The sequence below is a fragment of the Prinia subflava genome, chromosome 1 (genome assembly GCF_021018805.1).
Source record: "Prinia subflava isolate CZ2003 ecotype Zambia chromosome 1, Cam_Psub_1.2, whole genome shotgun sequence".
Lineage (NCBI taxonomy): Eukaryota > Metazoa > Chordata > Aves > Passeriformes > Cisticolidae > Prinia > Prinia subflava.
Window position 1 is genome coordinate 106468027 of NC_086247.1, and position 21331 is coordinate 106489357.

The 21331-nt window shown below is 41.3% G+C and overlaps 1 protein-coding gene across 7 annotated transcripts in view; it reads left to right on the forward strand.

The window, feature by feature from the left end:
• The window catches only part of ELMO1 (engulfment and cell motility 1), a 304523-nt gene that overhangs the window by 214178 nt on the left and 69014 nt on the right, over positions 1 to 21331 (forward strand). The window contains exon 1 of one of the 7 annotated variants that reach the window (XM_063406523.1): positions 7997 to 8125. The exons of the other annotated variants lie outside the window; for them this stretch is intronic. The gene's annotated coding sequence lies outside the window, so the exon portion shown is untranslated. Of the gene's footprint in view, positions 1 to 7996; positions 8126 to 21331 lie in introns of those variants that run through there. 7 annotated transcript variants of the gene reach the window in all.

Sequence of the window (21331 nt, forward strand, 5' to 3'; positions counted from 1 at the left end):
TGTGGGCTGAATGTTAAGCAGGGTTGCTGCAGGGAGGTTCAGAGAGTCCTTTTTGACAGCCGGTCCTTCCTACCCATCTTCAGAGAAAGCAATCTTAACAACTTCTTGAAATATTTTGAAAAGGATAAGACAGAAAATGTCCATAACACCATATTGATGAATACAGACGTGAGCACAGTGAGGAGTGTGGACTGATATTCTGTCCATCGGTGTCCTTCCAAAGATGCTGAGAAAGAGGGAAAAGTTACTTTTCCTTTTCTGATACTTTTTTCCTTTTTTTTTCCTCTCTCTTTTTTTACACTGAGAATACAAGGTATATTTATATAACTTTAGTTTGGTGGGGGCTGCTGTTTCAGTGCTTGAGGATCTCCTCTGAATGTTTGCACTTACCTTATTGCCTGTCTTACTAATGTTTATCTATCTTGACATCAGAGATATTCACACAAAAAAAGAAATTACCTGCTTTTTATTCTTTTCACGAAATCTTCATCAGTGATGTCACAATGCTGAGCTCACCTGTCCTTTTTATCTATTGACTTTGAGTGGAGTTTCTCCGGTCATTCCAACGAAGCTGCCACTTTCCAGACTTAAATGTGAGATGAAACAGGCAGCATAAAGAAGAGTATTTATGCCAGCCCTATTTAAGCAAGAGACTTCATTTAAGCAAGCCTATTTATACAGCAAGGTTATTTATACTACATTTGGCTGTGGATGGGCGTGTGTGGGCACGCTTCTGTTGTGCATGGGACACGTGTTTGGGGTATGTATATTTGGCTGCACATTTCCATGTACACGGATTGAAAACGTGGCTGTTAGTGTCTCTGGGGAGGGGATGTTTGCAAAGCCCAGCTCAGGGAGACACTGAAATCCTTGGGAGCAGATGCCTGCTGCCAGAGGCTGACACAGAATAGAAGCATCAGTAGCTCATTTTGTGTGCTCCGAATTACCTTATGAGGGTGTGGATGGAGGACATTGCCCTTTCTAGCTGAAGCTAAGTGCACATTTGCAATAGCTCCATGGTAAACAGCCCTAACTGTTCATTCGGCTTATGTGAGCATTCATCTGACTTTCATTCCTGCATGAGGTGGAAGCAGACAGAACACGTTCTTCTCAGGAAAATTTGTTGTGTGCTTGCTGGACCTGGAAACTGGACTCATGTTTCCTGTTCTTCTCATTAGCTGTAGTCTTGGCAATCCCTTTCTGCACCACTGGAGCCTTCCAACATTTATCCTTCCATGCAAGCTTGGGATGCAAAAGCAGTCCTAAGGGGATGTGAAAAACATGGATTTGCCTTCATCAACAGCTATTAAAATAATAGTCTGGAGGTCCTTCAGCAGCAGCTGGGAAGGTGAGCCAAGGCAAAGATTACTCTGTTATTGGGTTTTTTTCAATATACTCTTTCTAAACATCATCAACTAGCATTGTCTGTCTGGCCTAAAAGGTGCACAGCAATTCAGTTCCCTCTTAAGGCTGCTGGGAGTGTGATTGCTGCTCTTAAATAACATACAGCAGAAGCCTTTAAAATTAAAACACACGCATAGAAAACTCTTCTCAATAAAAATCCCATTTCTTTTTCCAGAATGCCTAGGCAAGTAAATACTGGGTTTTTAGAAATCCAGAGATGTTTGCTAGCATCATCCACTGTGACAGTCTTAAGGGTCTGTTGGCTAAAACCCAAAGCCCCTGCTTCAGGTCTCACACTACTAATCTCTTCTCCATTAGCAAGGGAGAGCATGAGTTTTGTGTGAACAGATTTAATCTTCCTGTGCAGCAGATGTGCTGACACATGGGTTTCTCTAGTCAAGGGGGTAAATAATCTTCTGTTTAAGTAGTTCCTAAGTACCTATTTATGTAATTAACATATTTTAAACAAAAGTCATGCATCATTATTTAAACAGTGAACCATGACAACATCAGACTGAGTTCAGATAACTGAGACAGGTGACTTTTACCTTTATTTTGTCCATCCTATTGCTCTATGGTTTTGTTAAGATCAGAAAAGCTAAGGAAACCATTCTGTTGCTATTTCATATGATTGAGTAGAGATTTATCTACCATCTCCCAGAAGAAGAAAACTGCAGTGCACTAATGAATAAGATGGAGGGGAAGCATGCATGCCTGTAAGAGATGCGCACCTACAGGGCATCATTTGTTTCCACAGTGTTAGTGCAATGTACATTCCACAGTGCTCATCCTACAGAAAACCAAGCATTAAATGGAAGTCTTAGACTGTTTGCATTGAGAAAACCTGGCTGCTGTTGCTTGTTTGGCAGCTTGTGCAAAGCACGAGCTGGAGAAGCAGCTAAAGATGTAAAATGCTGCAGTGATGTGAAATTGTTCTGTCCTGGCCATGTGTGCTCCAGACAGAGTGATTGAGAGAACTGAGATTACAATGACATGACTGAAAATGCTCTCAGTATGTTCCAAAGGATTTTGATACAAGATTGTGATATGCATTTGAACAATGTGGGCAAAGGAGGGAGCAGGGAAAATCCTAACCCCAACACTGCATGAAGAATATGTGATAGATTTGGCAGATATGGTCTGCATGTGCTGAAAATTTTCAAACTCACAAGGTGATTTCTGAGCCTCTTGCAGTTGTGTATTTAAGAGTGTTTTGTGAGGAGTCCTGAAGCCGATGATGTGTACTGTGAAACCTTCTGCTGTCTACTGTCTGGATTTATTATAATTGATTTGAAATTCTTCAGTGCCCTCTCATGCTATATGACTGCAATGTATGTTTGAAATGGCAAGACTTAAAGGTTGCAGACAGCTGCAGGGGCTTGTGTATTTTAAGGGCTTTTTTAATATGATAGCTATCCAAAGACAAACTATGATTGTATATGACACTGCCGCCAAACCTAGACATCACTTGAGGTTGTTTGTCTGCTGTACCCACTGTCAAGGTTAGAAATATTTTTTTTTCTTTGTGCACATATCAAAAACTGTGAAACTCCAAATTTGTTCACTGTGACAGAATAGTCTTTCCCTAAGCAACCCATTTTGTCTTTCTTCCTTTTTCAGACTAGGTCTCTTATATGCAGTTGCGGTGCCTTTCTTCTTTTTGTTTAGTTGGTTTTGGGGGTTTTTCTTTGGTTCTGTATCAAAGACAAGGCATTTTAGATCTTCTTGGAATTAACGTTGAAGGTGCAAATGGAGCCTACAGTCATGTTGTCTAGACTAGGAAGTCTCCTTTCACTGCTCAGACTACATGTAATCATTTAGCAATAGGAAAACTGAGAAATATTCCTGTCAGTTCCTGTAGCCAGTTTCAGGATTGTTTGTAGGCTGTCTTTGGCTTAGCTGAAGAGCTTCAGTTGTCAGGGAAGATGAAGAAGAATTGCAAATTCAACGCCCCTAGACAGTCATCTGTTGTGTATGTCCAGGACTGCTGTATGAAATTCTATAAAGCTCTGATTTCATTTGTATAAGACAAGTGGAGATTTTTTTTAATGCACATTCTTTGTATCTTGAAGTCTTTTAACTAGTGTATGCATCCTCAGAATGCGGGCACCCTGCCCAGTGGTGCAGGGAGAGACTTGAATATTCCCCCTGGTCAAAGCACAGGGGGAGGTAGTGAACACTGAAAGCACTCATTGGTGCTTGGATGGTGGAAATGCTTTGCAGAATTAAAGGTTCTGTGGTTCTGTAATTCCTATAGACCTTCTGGGTACTATGGTGGCAGATCACCCCTGAAGGTCATGTCTAATCTGATCTGCAAAGCTGTGTTACTGACTGTTTTCAGCAGCTTATATATCACTTGTGTGTTCCTAGTCAGATAAGCTTTGTGGTTTGTAGTCAAGCTGTCCTAAATGGCAGAAAAGATAGATGTCTCTTTATGCTCTGGCCCAGCATTTTCATTTTAATTTGTGTTTATGTGTTACTATGGAAAAACTTCTTTTTGATGCAGTAGCAGTACCAAAAAAACAAAACAAAACAACAACAACAACAACAACAACAACAAAAAATTAAAAAACAAACAAACAAACAAAAAACAAAAAAAACCACAAAAAAAACCACACAAAAAAAAAACCAACAAACAAACAAAAAAAAAACCAAAAAAAACCAACCAAACCTTCAAAGCTGCTCATGTGAAATAAAATATCGGGACCTTCTGATAAATGAGTTATGAGGTTTTCTGATACTAAGATTTGAGAAAAACCAAACTAAATGGGAAATATGGCCTTGGAAGTCTCTGAAATACTTGTTTGTATTATCTACAGATAGGTCCTAATTGACAATTCAAGAATACAGATGTGAAAAGGAAATGTGTAGGTCTTCCTAGAATAAATCAGTAGGACTAGCTGTTCCTTTTGCAAATCAGCTGCTTCTGCAAATGGACTTTTGAAAGGACTTGAAAGTTTACTCAGAATTAACAGATAATTTATGGCACTGGAGGAGGAATCACTGAGAGCCAACCACCAAGTCTATGACTGGGGAACTATTAGCAGGTTAACCATATTCCCCTTTAGGTATCTAGGCTAAAAAAAGAAAAACCCACAATCTAGAAGGATGAGTAAGCATTATATCATCACTGATTGTTCCTCAACTCCCACACACAAACAGGTCTTAGCCCATGACAGCATACTGGCAGGAGCTGATGTCAGATTGACAAGTAGCAGCTTTGGTGTGAAGCCTTCCTGGAAATCTTTTATCCTTTTAGTTGAACAGCATCATTTTATCCTGCTATCTTAGAAGATTTTTTCACAAATCCTATTTATTATGCTGCTTTGAAATGCCTGGATTTTTCTAGCCTTGAATTTTTGATCTCTCTGAAAAGCTTTCTTAGGTATCTGTGTTCTGTCCTGCTTTAGATTGCAATGAAATTCTTAATGTTTTTATTCTCATAACACAGTCTTGTGAGGAAAATAAAATGCAATTTGCAGGGGAGATTACTGAGAAAAGAAAGCGACAAAGGTGAGATTTCATAACCTTAAATCTAGTAGCTTGCTGTTGTCAGAAGCAGAGATCTCTGTCACTTCTGCTCCTTTCCTATGAAAGAAAAGACCTTAAAAATGGGTCTTCTGAGTTCTTGACTGGTTGCCCTAATCTGGGACACAATCTTGTCCCTGTGAGCATATGAAATGCAGATGGGAGTTTTGGAAACTGGGCCAAGGGAAAATTTCTCCAGATACATCAAAGTTGCACGGCTAATCATTATTTTTGATTGCAGTGGGGCTTTGTTTAACAAAGCACAGCCTAATGAAGAATTTTGAACCCTCTGCATCACATAACAGAAAGAAACTATTTATTTCATCAGGAACCTCTTCAATGTAATATTAGCTTAAGAAAATATTAATTGCAGAGACCTTCTAAGAATGTACCATTTGGTTTTTGTCATTCAATAGAATTTAAACTTGTTGGTTTGCATGACTGTTTTAAGCTCTACATATTGACAATGCTTCCAGTCTATGATGTGACAATAACAGCTAGCAAAAATAAGCTTGGAACTGCTGAAGTGTTTCACCATTCACAGACAAATGACAGAGCATGCTCCACGCTCCCAGACCACCCTCTCCCCTGTGTGATTTAGGTGGAAGGAGGAGTGAGAGAGGTATGGAACTGGGCAGATTGTTTTTTTCTGAAGCAAGTTCTGTCAGCAAATCGAGGCTTTTTAATTAGCCCTCATTCCTTTAAAATGCACACTGAATAACTTTCCACAGTTTAATACTTCAGAAGTGGAAGAATGACCGCAAAAGCTGGCAAGCTTAGAGTAATCTGGATGGTGATGGTGCTGCTCCAAAGGCAAATGAAAAGCCGGAAGTACAGCATTGCCAGAAGTGAGCCCTTATGGCATCCACAACCACTACAAATACGGTTCTCTCAGAAGCTCATTTCTATGTCAAGAATTTATAACTGCTTTGCAGATGCCCTGAAAAGCCAAATCCCTGGAGTAGCTTTCTCTTATGGCCTTCCTCTTGAGGCTTGGAAGACGTTCCTGGACTCTGGATTAGGCTCAGGTAGAAGAAATTTTACAGCCCTTATTGTATAAGGAGATGAATCTACCTGCAAGGCTCTGTCATGGTGCATTTTAAAATGCTTCTATTTACCATGGCAAATGGAGTGGAATGCTGTTATTAGTGCAATATAGAAATATTGAGGCTTTTTAAGAAGGGCTTTCATTTTTTTTCTTCTTCTTCTTCTGGTCAAACAAATGCAAGTAAGGGTTCCTGAAAAACGAATGTATCCTCATTTTATTTCCATCTGAAATTCTTTCTTAATACCATAATAATAGTAAGTCAGTGTATCATGGTTTATCTGAGGTTATATTTTTAATATAAATGCATGAACTTGATTTTTCTTCTCATTTTGCAGTAACATGTCTCCTCATGTTTCAGTAACAGAAACATGGAAAGGATGAAAGATCATTTTTCAGTTGTCCCAGAGAAAGTCTGAGGAGCAGCCAGAAAATTCCCTTAACTGCCAAACTGTTCCTTTGCTTACTGCACTGTTGGCTCAGGAGTCTTTTCTCTCTCTCCAGTGTTGCTTCCTTTCTTCTAATGATTTCTCCTTCCTAATGTTGTCAGAGGTCAGGACAGAGTTTTCATCAATGACTAGCAACCCTTTGGGCATAAAGACTTCTTAGTGGTGTGTTTCCTCAGACCCCGAACAGGACAGGAAATACCCAGTGTAGAATTAGTTGCATAAAGATTCAGGTCACTGTCTGTAGGTGCCAGGTGCATTTTTGGAGGATTCCTAGCAGCTGTCTCAGATTTTCACCTTGTTTTGGAGAGATACAATATATGGTACTGGAAAGCAAAGTACAGTATTTTGACAGTAGTCTTGTCTTCTGCTGATCAGCTACTTAAACATGAAATGTGAGTAAGGTGTATTATTTGTTGGAGCAAGTCCAAAAGAGGGAATGTGATCGGGGGGCTGGAGCTCTTCTATGAAAACCGGCTTGGGAGAGTTGTGGTTGTTCATCCTGGAGAAGGAATTGCTCCAGGGAGACCTTAGAGCACTTTCCTTAGCTGGAGAGGGACTTTTTACAAGGTCATGGAGTGACAGGACAAAGTGTAATGGCCTTTAGGTGAAAGGGAGTTGGCTTAGATTAGGTATTAGGGAGAAATTCTTTCCTGTGAGGATAGTGAGGCTCTGGGACAGATTGCCAGAGAAGCCGTGTGTGCCCCATCCCTGGCAGTGCCCAAGGCCAGGTTGGATGGGACTTCAAGCAACCAGCACTCACAAAAGCTATCCCTGCAGGGGGGTTGGAACTGGGTGATCGATCTTTGACTGTTCTATGATTGTGTGGTTTGGGAACACAGAGAGTGCATCTCCTCAGCATATGCATGCATACAAGTGAATGGGGTTTGTGCACACACATATGTGTGTCATGGCGTGTTTGCACAGGGAGAAAGTCAACATGTACACAGCTCTGTCTGAGTGTACTTTCCCAGCACGTATGAAAAGAGAGAGCAAACTCACAATCAAATAAGCAGCGAGAGCAGAGGGATAAAAGATGAGATTGCAGTTGATTATGAGCCTGGCAGCAGATGTGCTACACAAATCCAGCCCGCTGCATCCAGGCTGTTTCCATGGCGATGGAGCGAGTAATTGTGGAGCTCCGGCGTTCTCCCCCGCGGTCCCCGCCAAGGTGGACGCGGGTGCCGGGTCCCCATCGGCGCTTCCTCAGGGTGAGCGCCTGGCTCTGGAACAAAACGAGCGGGCGGGGAGGGGGAGCCCCGGAGACGGGGATCTCTGGTCTATTCGTCGCCACCGTGCGATGGCAGGATGCGAGGGCAGCGGCGCTCTTCCTCGGAAATACGGTCTCCCGAGACGCTAAATCAGCGGGCAGGAGTTTCCCTGCCGCGGGAGTGGGCTGCCATTGGCTGCCGCCGCCCGCCCGTGCCAATGGGAGCCCGCCGGGCGCCCGGCACATAAGCGGAGCTACGCGCGGAGCCCGCGGCGCGGGCGAAGGTGCGCGGCCGCGGGCAGCGCCTCTCCCATGGCCGCGCCGGGAGCGGGGCCCCGCCGAGAGCAGCCCCGCCGAGAGCATCGCCGCCCAGCGCCCGCCGCCGCTGCCCGTGCGCACCGTGCCGCCCGCCGAAGGCAGCATTAAGTCATTCGCTCGCTGCCGTGTGGGAGGTGAATTTGTCATCGGGAACGATGGAGCTACGAGATCTCTGTAAGTAGAACCGCGTACTTTATCCTGCTGTTTCAGCCTGGGCATGGAGCAATTGATGGTGCTGAGGGATGGCAAAAGCAAATTAGTTACAACTGTAAATAGCGTGAAGGGTTCCTCGGTTTTGTTTCACGTGTAGCGAGATGTGTTCTTACAAATGGTCCGGGCATCGGACAAACTAGTTAGCTGTTTGCTTTGCCTTGGGTGTTTTTTTAGCCTGATTGAGGTTAGTCTATGGAAGGATGCTGTATTCTTTGGGGTATTTCAGATCACCCCTGTGTTTGGAAAGGAAAGCGAACCACATGGAGCAGAGTATTGCAGACGCTAAAGTCTGAGGTGCCCACATGAAGTCGCCGGTATTTGTGGTGTTGGTGTAATAATAACAGGTATGTTATTACCACGGCTTGTCGAGCCCCGGGGTTCAGACCCTGAACCAAGAAAACACGAGTTGCTCATCACTGTGTTCAGCACAAAAAAGTCATTGCTTTTCCTACCCTTTATGTGCCTTTTCTCGTTTTTTCAAAATTGGTTTCTTCTTCTTTGAAGGCTTTTAAAAATACCTTTAATTCTAAAGCTTTCCTATTTGTTTATGAAACCTGTGAGTACACTAAAAGCGTGGAGTTTCCTTTTTCACCATTGTGGGGCATGTGTTAGAAGTTGATCCTTTGCCTGTTGGGACTCTGCTTTTGATTCTGTAAAGCAGAAACAGTATATTTAGAAAGGGGAGGGAAGTGTGTGTGCAAATCTGTCCCTCTGCAACCCTCTGGGGTTACTTCAGTTACACCAGCCATTAATTCGGCTCAGCATTGTTCATGTTTTATCATGACAGGGAGCTTTGCTGCATGGAGCTCATGGTTGTCTCTGCTTAACCCTCTCAGAGACCGTAGTCATCTGGTTTGTGAAAATACATAGGAGAAATGGCAGACACGGGAAGAAAAAGATTTAGGAAGAAAACTTCTTGTATTTTCACCCTGTGCCTGAGCTGATCAAGTATTTTATAGTAACCAAACTAGGTGCAAACATCGTATGAAGCTGGCTGCATTTTAGGAATCCGTTTTTGGTGTTTTGTGTTCATTTTAGAACTTAACACACAGCTTCATTTCCCAGTATTAGGAAAAGCTGAGAAATCACATTGCTGCCTGGAAATCTCAGGCTGAGGGTGTAAATTTTTAGATTTTGTCAATTTCTTTATGCATGGTGTTACTGGTCAGCTTTGCTTTTGCCTCGCAAGTTGTGGCAGGAAGGTGTGTACGTGGAGCTTATCCCTCCGGTAAAGCAATCAGCGTTGCCTGGGAGTTGATGCCAAAAAAAGAATTGTCAGTGTTTTGAAGAACTGATGGGTCAATTAAAAAAAAAAAAAAAAAAAAAAACAACAAAACCACCACCACACAAACAACCCAGAACGTAGAATTCAGTGCATCACTACAAGGAGAGTGTCTGTTGGTGTGTGTAAAGCTCCTCTGTGCAGTTTTGAGTGTTTAACCCAATGTATCACATATGCAGGAGGGACCCCTTATTAAGCTTCAGTTATTGTTTTTTCTGAAGACACAGATACAACTCATTCTTCCCTGTGTTTCCCAGGGGTGCTTGGGTCACCTTTTATTGAAATGATGGCCCCAGGCACCCTATGGCACGGGGCTTAGAAAAAAAGCATTTTTTTATGACATGCAAAAAGGAGCTAACTGCTAGCTCTTATTGAAAGACATTTTTGTTCAGCAGTGATGGAAGTGACAAGGATGGATTTACTTTTTTTTTTATGAGGAAGGTATTTTGCTGCTATGTCACCTTCCCCAGGGTCTTGTATCATTCATTTGTATTTACTTAGCACTGGTGTAGCTGAAAATCCCACTACGTACAGCAGTCTAGGCAAAGAGATGTGCCCACTCCCCGTCTTGAAGGTGGATGCTTTGATCTAGGCTAAGATACTCCATAAAAATCTGTGAGAAAGCTTGGACCCTTCCACACCTGGGCATGGGTTGCTCCTGGCTCTAGGCTGGTCATTTTGAACACCTTTGGGATGCATCAAAATGAAGCTTAATTGCACCTTTGAGGGTTTTTAATTCCATACCTACTGCCTTCTGCTTTATTTTCTGATTGCTGATATGAAAGCCTAGGAGAAAATTGTATTTTAAGGTCACCTCAACTCTTAAGATAATATTTTAATTCTTGTTAGCACTCCAGGGATATAGTTCAAACAACATAAACCTCTCAAGTTTAGTCACCAGTGTTAGGCAAATACTGTATGTGATAGAATTCCTCTCTCTCCCATAACCTTGTTTGAAGGGATTTTTTTGCTTGTCTATCCCTGTGCATTAGCAGATAAAAGGAGGGGGCTGGGGAGGGAGAGAGGGAGGGAGACAGCCTATAACTGCTAAGCACTGGATCAGTCTGTCTGAGTGCTTCAAACCACAGTGGTGGAAAAACTCGTGTTGCAGTCAAAGCCATGCTTGCATTAGATTTTTGACCTGATGGTGCAGAGGACTGTTGCTTGTCATTAGTGCTTGGGGATGATCTATGTGGGAGAGGCATTTCAAATTCCCAGGCTGTAAGAGTTCCAGCAACAGAGGAGTGAGTAGGCTTCAGTGAGAGCTGTGGTATGCTGGCAGCAGTTGGGAGGATGCAGAAGTCGAAAAAAAATGCTATCTTGGGGTAGCTTTAATTGGTTGCATTGGAAAACACTTGGTTTGATGGGCTCATATGTCTTCCAAAATGCTTGGTGCCAGACCAAATTGGCATAACTCCATTGACTTACACGAGATGCCACCAGGCATTGATCTGATCTTCAGTCTTATGCTTATATTTTTCTTGGAAGAGTGAGATTTTCAGCAGGTTTTTTTTTTCTTTCTATTTGCCTCAATGATGGTAAATTGAAAACTTAAGTGGAATAGACGTTCCACAGCTTTTATTTTGTTTCTATGGGCTTTAAGCTTAATGGGTTATCTTTGTCTGCTTACCCATATGTCAGTCTATACTGGAAGCATAGAGCAGAAATTCTGATCTGAGCTTTATATGTGTCAAGAGATATTAAATTTGAATATTTCATTATTTCCCTGGATCTTAACCCTCCTTCAGTTACAAAACCCCAGATGGTCATTCATGTTCTACATAAACAGATGCTAGAGCCACCAGTCTTCAGTTTGGCCTCAGTTGTATAGGGTTTTCACCCTATTATTCAAGTGAGTAGGCACACATTTTTACACACAGGTGTAAAAAAAGGTGGCTCAATATGTTCACCTCCAAATGAACTGAAGACAGTTGTATCTCCAAATAAGACCAACCACACAAATATAAACAGTTCCTTATTTTTGTGTCTGAAAAAACCACACACTTTTTTAGGAAAAGTTTCTCTGTGCTAAGCCTTGGCTTACATGGAACGCCATGCCATGGAAAGCTCTCGCTCCCTGTTCAGTGCTTACACACTCACATCTCCAATGGCACGTGCAGACAACAAAGCAACACCAAGCACAGAATAAAAATGGAACGGCAGTAAAACAAAGACTTGTGAATTGTGAAAAGCCCGTTGATTTACTTGACACCCATTCTGTTCAACATTGTGCAGTGCTAATCTGAAAATTCCTGTGCGTCACAAAAACTTTTCAGAACAATAAGAACTGTCAATTCCAGCAGATTTTACAGACCTGTCATTATTCTTCTTGTCTTGAAGCACTAAGTGGCATATAGAGGGATTTTTGGCAGGAGTTCAGGACTACTCTCGTAAAGAGGAATCATGTTGCCACTGCCTCATGGATGTTATCATTTGAAGCCAGAGTTCAGCCCAGCTCAGGCTCCTGGAAGAATGTCTTTCTCCATCTGAATATGCTGCTTTTATGGATCTCACTTTTTTTTTGTCTCTTCAAAAACCCACAACTACAAACCACTGCTTTTTACTGTTCTCAGAAGCAATAATGTAAAAGAGGAAAACTGTACATTCTTCCTACATTTTGACTTGATATCTTCCAGAAAACTAGAATACTTTGATGAAATCCTATCCCCCACCTCCACCTGCTGCTTCTTCAGAGAGGAAAAGTGGAGATAGCAGCACTGATGGTCACAAGCAGGAGTTTTTATTAACCCCCTTTCTCTTGAGATCATGATGCTGGTACTTCCTTCTCTTGGAGCATCTGTTAAGAAAATGCTCACACACCATTCATTCCCCATTTTTAGGAACTACAGCCCCCCTTTAGATACATGCCTCTGTGAGGAGTAGTATAATGAAGGGAAGAAACATTGACTTTGTGTCAGAGAGATTCAATTTTAAGTTCTTTATCAGAGGCCACGTAACTTAAGAGTGTTTTGTCTTCCATACTTACATGTCCCAGTGTAGCATCATCTGCACACACACCTCACCCAGATTAAATAGTTTCAGTACAGTAAGGATCGTGGCATTCACTCTGAATATGAAAATCTTCATTCAGTCATGCATCCTTGGTTTTGGTAACTTGCAGAATCCGTACACGTTGCAATAAACAGTCAGCATTTTCAGAATTCTACAGAGCACAGATTCATTTTTTGTGGCCTTCACAAAATTCCAGCAGGTTTTACTACCTAGCAATCCAGAAGTTTCAAAAAAGCACGTGAAAATCAGACCTCAGAGGACACGCGTGACCTTCATTTAAACTAGAACTTTGATTAGCTCTATCTTGGGTGTTTTAAACTCCTCTGTAATGCACAAAAGCAATCTTGTAATGGGGGTGAAAAAGGAGATCTTCTTACTAATGCTAGCCCACTGTCAAATTAATACATCAAATAATATGCTCTTATCCTGAATCACTGGACTGCTTTTATCAGAGCTTTTGATGTGGCAAAGAAAGTGCTTGTTCCACAGCTACAAACCCAACTCTATTAGTCTTCCCTTGTCTTTGAACTTCAGTTTTCTTAAGACTGGAACATTGTGATACAGAGAGCAGTATTCAAAGCTAGGTATTTCAAGACTAACATCCAGAGGCATATTAGAAGTCACACAAAGGGATTTTCTTTAAGAGTGGTTTTCAAATATATGTAACCTTCTTGCTTGACCTCTGGATCCACTCCCAGTCTGCATTTCAAGAAAAAGAATCTACCCATATACAGTTATCTTCAGTAAGATCAAAACTGTCATTGTATTCTGACACCTGTGAGAAAGAAATGGATATATTAAAAAAAAGTGGGGGAAATTATGAAAAGATTTGAATGAGTTCACATTTATGAAAGACATGAACCCACGGATCTTGGAAGTGAAGGGAAGACTTTCAGAATAGCTGCAGAATGTTTCTTTATTTGTTAGCTTCACCAAGTTAATTAAACAGACTTGAAAACATAAACAAAAATAGATTTTCTAGATCCCTACAAATACAGCTATGCCATGAAAGTTAATAAGGTTCTAACTTTAGACTGGGGTTTGTGTCTAGTGCCTAAAAGAAGCCTCTGCAAAGGATGGTGTTATTTCATTTTACCTTTGCAGCCCCTCATCAGGGTGTGGTGCCTTTCAAAGCTTCCACCCTTTTTCTGGCAAAAATGAAAGTTGTCGTAGATTTATCCCAGCTCCAGTAGGTACTTCCTGAAGGACTGGAGAGTAGGTATCTGCAGGCTGAGAAGTGCAGCTCTATTTGTCTGCTGTCCTGTGTGAAAACACCAGAAAGGCTTTGCAGAGCTTGTCCTTCCTCCGTGTGGGCAGATCATCAGCAAAGGGCACAGCAGAGTCAAGGTGTGAGTTTTGCTCCCTTGACTCATGACAACCAGCCTTAGCAGAACCCTTGGCTTTCAGCCAGCTGGAATGTGCCAGAATGTGCCGGAGCTAAAGCTCTGAATGCCCTATGAGGGAAGCGTGTCCCAGCTTTTGGCAGCACCAAAAGGTTATCACCTCTGCATCAAATAGTTCAGCATGGTGCTGAGGAGTGTTGTGTGTGGAAGATCCTTGTCCTGCAAGGAAACTACCTCACCGTTCCTGTGTTCAACACAAGGGGTTAAAAATGTAATTTGGCCCTAGCCACGAGGAAGGGAAGGACTGTAGGTCAACCAGGCTTCTCTCCTGCTCCCCACTGTGCCCTTACAAGGGACCTTCTCCTGTCCCCCTCCCCACACTCACCTTTGGAGGCTGGAATTAAGCCACTTGGCCCACAGAAGCTCCACTCAGCTTTCAGAAAGGGGAGCCTCTCTGATGTGAGATTCTTTGTTGTCTGTTCAAGCTCTCAGGGTCATGCTTAGGAATAGCTACAGCTGCAAAGAGATAAAGAATGTTCATGAAACATCTCACTTTTACATGAACAGTTGCTTTGGTGCAGAGTAGAAAATAAGCAAAGGCTTGAGTTAGGAACCCCTCTGATGTTTTGTAACTGCAGTGAGGAGCTGGATTATATTTATATGTTAATAGTTGATCTTGAATTTTTCTGCCTTTAAATGCTACTATAACCCAGTTAAAGATTTAATGGAAGAGTGGAACTCTATTCACAGCAGTTTCACAAGTAAATTCCTTTGTTCTCGCTTCCCAACTTACCTTTTAAAATCCCCTATTCAAATCATCACCCTATCTCAAACAGCAACACAGTGTTTTGCCATTATGCTTAGAATGTCATAAGTTCCATTTTCAATGGCAAGTGGAATTATGCTCTTTTCTAATGATACTGAAAGTGTGCAAGTGAGTCTTAAAATAAGTTCTTCTTTTTCATGCATGAAATTATGTATCAGTTCACCTCTGCATGCAGGATTTCCATCATTCTACAGTCATGGGCATCTACTCCAGAATGAACTTTGCACCAATCCCAGTAACAATCTTCATTGGTAAAGGTTCTAGCCCAGTGAATTTCAAGGCTTTGAATTTGTATTACGTATTTAAGGTGTAAGCAACAGACTTCTGACTAAGAATGTCTTTGGTGGAGTAAATATCAAGTGTTTAGGCATACAGCTCTGACCATTAACGTTTATCATTGACCTGGTAAGATAAATTGCTGGATTGTGTCAGATCTTTTTGGTTTTTAAAGGACTTTCTGTCAGGTTTCAACAAAGAATAAAAGAGACACCTTTCTAATTTTGTTAAGTATTATTGGGTACTAGTAATTGAATGAAATTTGGAGTTTTTTCAGTCAGAGAGATGAATGACAGATTTGTAATGTGAAAAGTTTAGGAGAACCCCACAGCTAATTCGCTGACTTTCAACTTAAGCACCAGAGCTCAGTTGCTGATTGTTCCAGAAGTTTGCCTGAACTGTGATTTAAAGGTTTTATTGCACCAAAATCCCAGAGGTTATTGCAGGTTGCAGCAGATAATCACAGTGCATGGTTCTTGTGATTGTGAAGAAATGTGCTCATTTCATCATGATCTCCTGCATAGGCAGACACCCGGATCTGAATCCAGATCCTTTCAGATGGTGCCCTCGATCTGGTGTTCTCATCACTGCCTCTGCATCATTGCTGCTGGCAAACCATTTAACCTAGCAAGGGTATTGTGCATCTCTGATGCCACAGCCCATTTGGAGCATCTGCATGTCGCCAGTGCCAGAGAGCACCCGTAAAAAGTGAACACGGCAGGTTGTGTGTCACTTTTGGGGCGGACACAGTGATCCTGTTCCAGACACAGTTCTGGACACCTCAGCATTATCCATTGCTTGTATGATCATGGTCAGGGTGCAAATTCAGAGCTGCTTAAAAAGAGCACCAGTCCAGAAAGCAAAACCTTGGCCATGCTGAAACAAGTGCCAGAACTCGCATCAATTTTAGGCTGGTCCCCAGAATTAAGGGGTTGAATTGCTCCTGGGCTGAAGTGGTCAAATCACACCATGAAGTCAGTCAAAAGGCATCTCCTCCTAAAGAAAATGAAAGATGTCAGAGAGCTCTGTGTGAGTCAGTCGCAAAACAAGTAACAATTTTGTTTACTGATATACAAAAAAAGAATGTTCCACCAGGGATAACAGCTTGTTACTTGCTTTGCTCTCAGGATGCAAGGGGGAAAGGAAGAGAAAGTGTGTACTTGTAGCCAAGTTGGCTGCTACAGTCCAGCAGCACAGTCAATCAAATTGTTTCATCCTTCCAAGTCTTTCTATAATATCACTGATTTATCTTGCCGCCATGCAATTGTCCCCTGTTGACAATTCCAATTTTGTCAGGAGATGACAGAGATTTTGCAGAAAACCCGCAAGCTACTCTTACCAGTGGCAAACAGTAGGAGAGCGAAGTAAGATTTTCCTCCTTTTCATTGATGCCTGTAAATAGTCCGTGGTAACCTTAACAGACTTGAAGACGTAAGGAACCTGTTTTTAAAAAAATAATCCATTATTTTTAAAACTACATTGACTCAGCAGAAGAAGACCTGTGTGTTTTAGATCATGATAGGTTGACAATCAAGCCCTGCTGTGAATGCTTAGCTTTTCAGTTCTGGCTGTAATATTTTACATTTATTTTAAATCTGCAGTGTATTGGCACAAGTATTGATATTATGGCCAGAAAGGATACTGCTTAGTTACTTTATATATTTAAAAAGAAATTTACTGTTTTTTCAATTCAGTTCTCTGTTTCTTCGATTTTTCCCCATGTACATGAGAGAGGACATAATTAACCAAAGCACATTTAATTTATGTCTAAGAACGGGTTGCTTAATAACAAATTTTGTAGTTCTCTGTTGTGCTTAGCAGAATTAGTCACAGGAGCCATTATATGGACTTCAGTGGCATTACTCCAATGTGCAAGTGCTATCCAAGCATGATTTGAGCTACTTTGAAAAGTGTAAGAGGTTTCTTAGGAAAGCTGAGTCCCTTGGTCTTGCAGACAGGAGGATTTCTTTCAATATGATATTAGTGTACATGCATCCAATTAGAAATTAATGGGAAATCCAGATTTGTGTATTAGGAGGAGATAACTAGGTTGCTTTCCATTGCTGATGCAAAAAGAAAAATGGTTGTCTCTGTGTGTATAGATGCTATAAATAATCTGGGAATACATCACCTTTTTGTTTGCTCTGTAGTCCTATAAAACTTTTTACTAATACAACTCATAGGATCTTCACTGGAAATGTAAATTTCTGCAGAAGATGCAGATCTCTGTATTTCCAGGTTAATTTTAATTTTTCATGTGATTCTAGGCAGATATAAAAGGTATTGCCAAATAAGTAGTTTAATACATATGCCGTAGTGACAAATGTTCAAGTGAAACAAGGCTGTAAAACAACATAAAAGATATTAGCTACTAATCAAGTTATTTTCTTGCTGTTACCTATCTTAAGGAATTCTGAAAATACCATAGAGAAGCATGAATTTGAAAAGAAAGAAAAAGAGCAGATTTCCACTATTTTATGCATATTTTGGGTTTGGTAGAAAGGAATATTAAACTATGTGTGTTTGACAGCAGCATTTGATTACCTGAGAATCCGTCTGCTCTGCTCTTAATCCTGTGGTATTTCAGGATCTTTAACCAGCAATTTCTAAAGATGATAATCCAACCCCCTGCAGTGAGTTGTGTTGTCCTCTCATCAAGAGCCACACTGGAGTTACTGGTCTTTCAATAGAAACTGGCTTAACCTAGCAGGTGGTTAGCTTTTGTTGAATTTTCTTTTAAAAGAGTTAGGCTGATCTATTAGTTGGTTTCAGTGAAATGCTTAGATGTCATTCTTTTATTTGGGTCTTTTGAGGGTGGCCTTCAGGTGATGATGAAAATCATCCCTGCTTGGAAATCTCACCTCTGGCAAAGCTTCAGTTAACATGAAAAGGAGCTTTCCTGTACAGGCTGTTCACTTTTGCTCACTGATCTGGCAGTCCACTGTCTCCCCCAGTGCTTTGCTTTAATATGGCTCGTCTTGCCACGGGTTAAATAGGAGAGGACATCTCATGGTAAGCACCAAAATTTCATGCAAATATCAGCATGATCTGACTACAACACCTCCAGTGCAGGTATCCTACTCTAAATGTTTTGGACTGCTATTAGGGGAACAAGAAGGGAAGCCAATTCTCAGGCACGTTGCTCTGCAACCTCTTCCTCAACCAGGAGGAGCCTTCAGAATTAGGCAACTCTCTTTTAAAATTCTAAATCATAGCACCTTACATTGCTTTCCAGTTTATTTTCGAAAATCAGTCCTAAGATAAAGGACTTCAGAAGCAAAAGTAACAGGATGGTGCTATAAAGCCAGTGGTCCTGTTTTCAGAAGTGCAAGCATCAGGAGTTAGGTTGAAGATAATTATAGATGCCATCTAGTAGCTTTCCATTGACATCAGGAGACATTCAGATTTGCTTCAACTTGCAGCTGGAGAGACATAATAAATTCTCTGTTGGCCAAACTGATCACTTAGAAGCTACACTCCAAGCATGTCACAGGAACAAGCTGCAGACATACATGACACTAGCTTGCAAGTTTCCTATTCCATACAGGCTGATTTGATACATCCTTTCTGGAAATCTTTAGTATCCTTACGTAAAACTGGGAAGGTTAGTAAAAGGACTTGTCTCTAAAACTTTGGAAAAGTGAAGTAAAGTTGCTCTGAGTTTTACCAGAGCAGAATAATGGCCAGAAAGTACTCAGTAAAATCCAAGGGAGGAAGGCAGGGTGCAGGTCCTTGCAGCCTTTGAGGGCAAAGTGTGAACAGTGGGGAAAGGCAGAACTGTAAGCCAAGATTTGTTCAAGCTGCCAGGGTGTGTTGTGAAGGGAGGCGAGAACATTCACGCCATATCCAGAGTGGAAACAGCAAGATCAACCTTGAACAAGAAAATACTATTTATATTTGGCAGGCATCCTATCTCTGAGAAGTAGGAAAGGAAAAAGCCCTGTCTCATGGTGTGGTTGATGACTACACCAAACTAACACAATCTGCTTCAGTCCTTCCATCTACTGCAGATTTGTTGTACCCCCTTGAACCAAGCAAGGGAACCTCCCTCTTGGTCCTTGGCTTTCTGCCTCTGTCAGCCTTGAGCAGTAGCACTGTCCTTCCTTAGTGGGATATTGCAGGCATAAAGTGTACTGAAGATTCAGTGCTGTGGTTCAGAGCAGGTAAAAATAGGCTTGAGCCCTTAGGGTTAATATTTCCCTGCAAATGAGCTGCAATAAAGTTTACAGATGGAAACCCATTTTATTAGCCAAGGATGCTTTTGTAGTTAAAATACTGCAATTCTAGTTTCTTATAGAAGTGAAATTTCCTGTAACACAAGTGGGTTTGTAGCAAAGCAGGAGTAACCAGCACTATGTGCTAACCCTGAAATTTTCTTGTGTGCTGTCAACTTATTTCTGGCTCACTGCATCCAAATGAGGGCTGTCTTTCTTCAAAACTCCATTTTAGCACTGTTAGAACCAAATTTGGGTCTGAAAGAGCTAAAATTTGGGTAAGCGTACTATATAACCTGGGTGAAAATAAATGGTAGTCCATAGCTGGGCACTGTCAAGGTTTAAACTAGGCCAGTGATTCCATTTGTTTGCTGGGAAGTGTTGGATCAAATAAAAGTTCCAGGTTGTGGGCTGTTTCACTGTTACGTGGTTGGAGTGTCCCCAGTGTCTCCTCCTGCTGTGCACATCTCCTTTCTCAGAGACACATGCAGGTCTGCTGTGTGATGGAAAAAAGTGCAAGTTGGCTTATGGGTGAGGAAGGAATGAGGGAACCCTCAAGGAATGGAGAGAGAGAGAAGAAGAGAGAACAAGCCATATTATTATGTAGGTCCCTTCAATTAGGTATCTATTACAGAGGTATTTTCCACCTTGTTTCTACAAGTGCTGGGATTGGAAAAAGTATTTAACTTCTGTATCATTATTTTCCAGCACTTGCATTTACATTGGGATGCTTTAGTTCATCAAAACAGATAAAAGACAATGTGGCATTTTCACCATGCTGACCAAAACCCAATCATCTTAAAGGAAGAAAAGATTGGAAAGATAAATAGCTACCAAAAGTATGTCCTTGATCTAAAAAAATGCTGAGTCCTAGGGTGTTTCTGCTGTTAATGCTTTGTCTCTCCAGCCCTTTTTTCTTTTTCTAGCTTGGTAGTGGCAGCCCATACAATTATGAGCTAGTGCACAATTTTACACCTAAGGTACACAGTCACGTTTAGAATCTGACAGTGTTCTCCTTCTGGAATAGGAACACTGCTTGCAGCCCACAACTGAAACAATTAGCTTCATTAAAAAAATATATAACTTTTCTCTGTCTTACAGATACATCTTAAGAATTAGTTAAAAGGAAGCAAAAAAAATCAAATAGACAGGTGAACAAACCTCAGTACTTCACTGGATCGTAGGGTTTTGAGAATATAAATGATTTAAATTACAAGCCATTTGAAAATATATAATAGAAGAAAGGGCTCTGTCAACAGCAGATGGAGCAGAATAGAAATAGTGATGTTACTATATGTACCTGCTTGCACTAAAACCAGCAGTTGTAAGGAGGAATTTGAACTAACCTATGAACATGTATTCTTATAGCTCTTCTTAATGGGTTGTTCTGTTCCTCTCCCAGATTCTCTTGACCCTTTTCTGAGAGTTAAATTAATCCCTTGTGCAGCTCATCTGAGGATAATGAAGTTGTCCCAGGGTACAAATGTAGCCTTTGGGTTTGACCTACAGAAGGCTGAGCCTCTATTCCTCACTATGTTTTCAGGCAGTTTTATTTATGTTGGATTAATTAAAAACACCCTCTCCATACCCCAGGCTTATGTGCTCTCCTATGCAGAGTAAAGGAGGTTCCAGTGTCTGGCCCCTCTCAGCACATCCATGCCAACGTGAGAGACAGTAGAAAACTCTGCTAATGAGGGGATCTTAATGACCCTGATCATGTTGGTGAGCAAAAAGGCTCATGTTCTGATACAACTGGCATGGGCATGGCTTATGATGTAAGGAATAGCTTGGATTCCTTTTTGGAGTCATAGGCGTGGCTCACATTTGGCCAGTAAGGCAGAGCCTTTTTTTGCTGTAGGTGAATGCGAGGCATTAAATCATGTGGTCGTGTGGACTTTGATGCAGCCTAGGCAGACTGAAATGCCTGTTCTAGTTCCTATGTATTATATTTTTAAAAGGTCTCAAAACAGATTATTTATCTTTAACACTTTAAATGCATCAGTCTCCACAAATAGTTCCAGTTTGGGGTCCAAAACCTGGTTATTTAATCCAGTGTGAGAGACAGATTGTAATCTGCTCTGAAGGCACCCCATTATTCTGAAAATTTTGATTGCAGTAAATTTCCTCCCCCTTTCTCTTTCTCTCTTTCTTTCTCCTCTTTCTTTCTCTCTTTCTTTCTCTCTTTCTTTCTCTCTTTCTTTCTCTCTTTCTTTC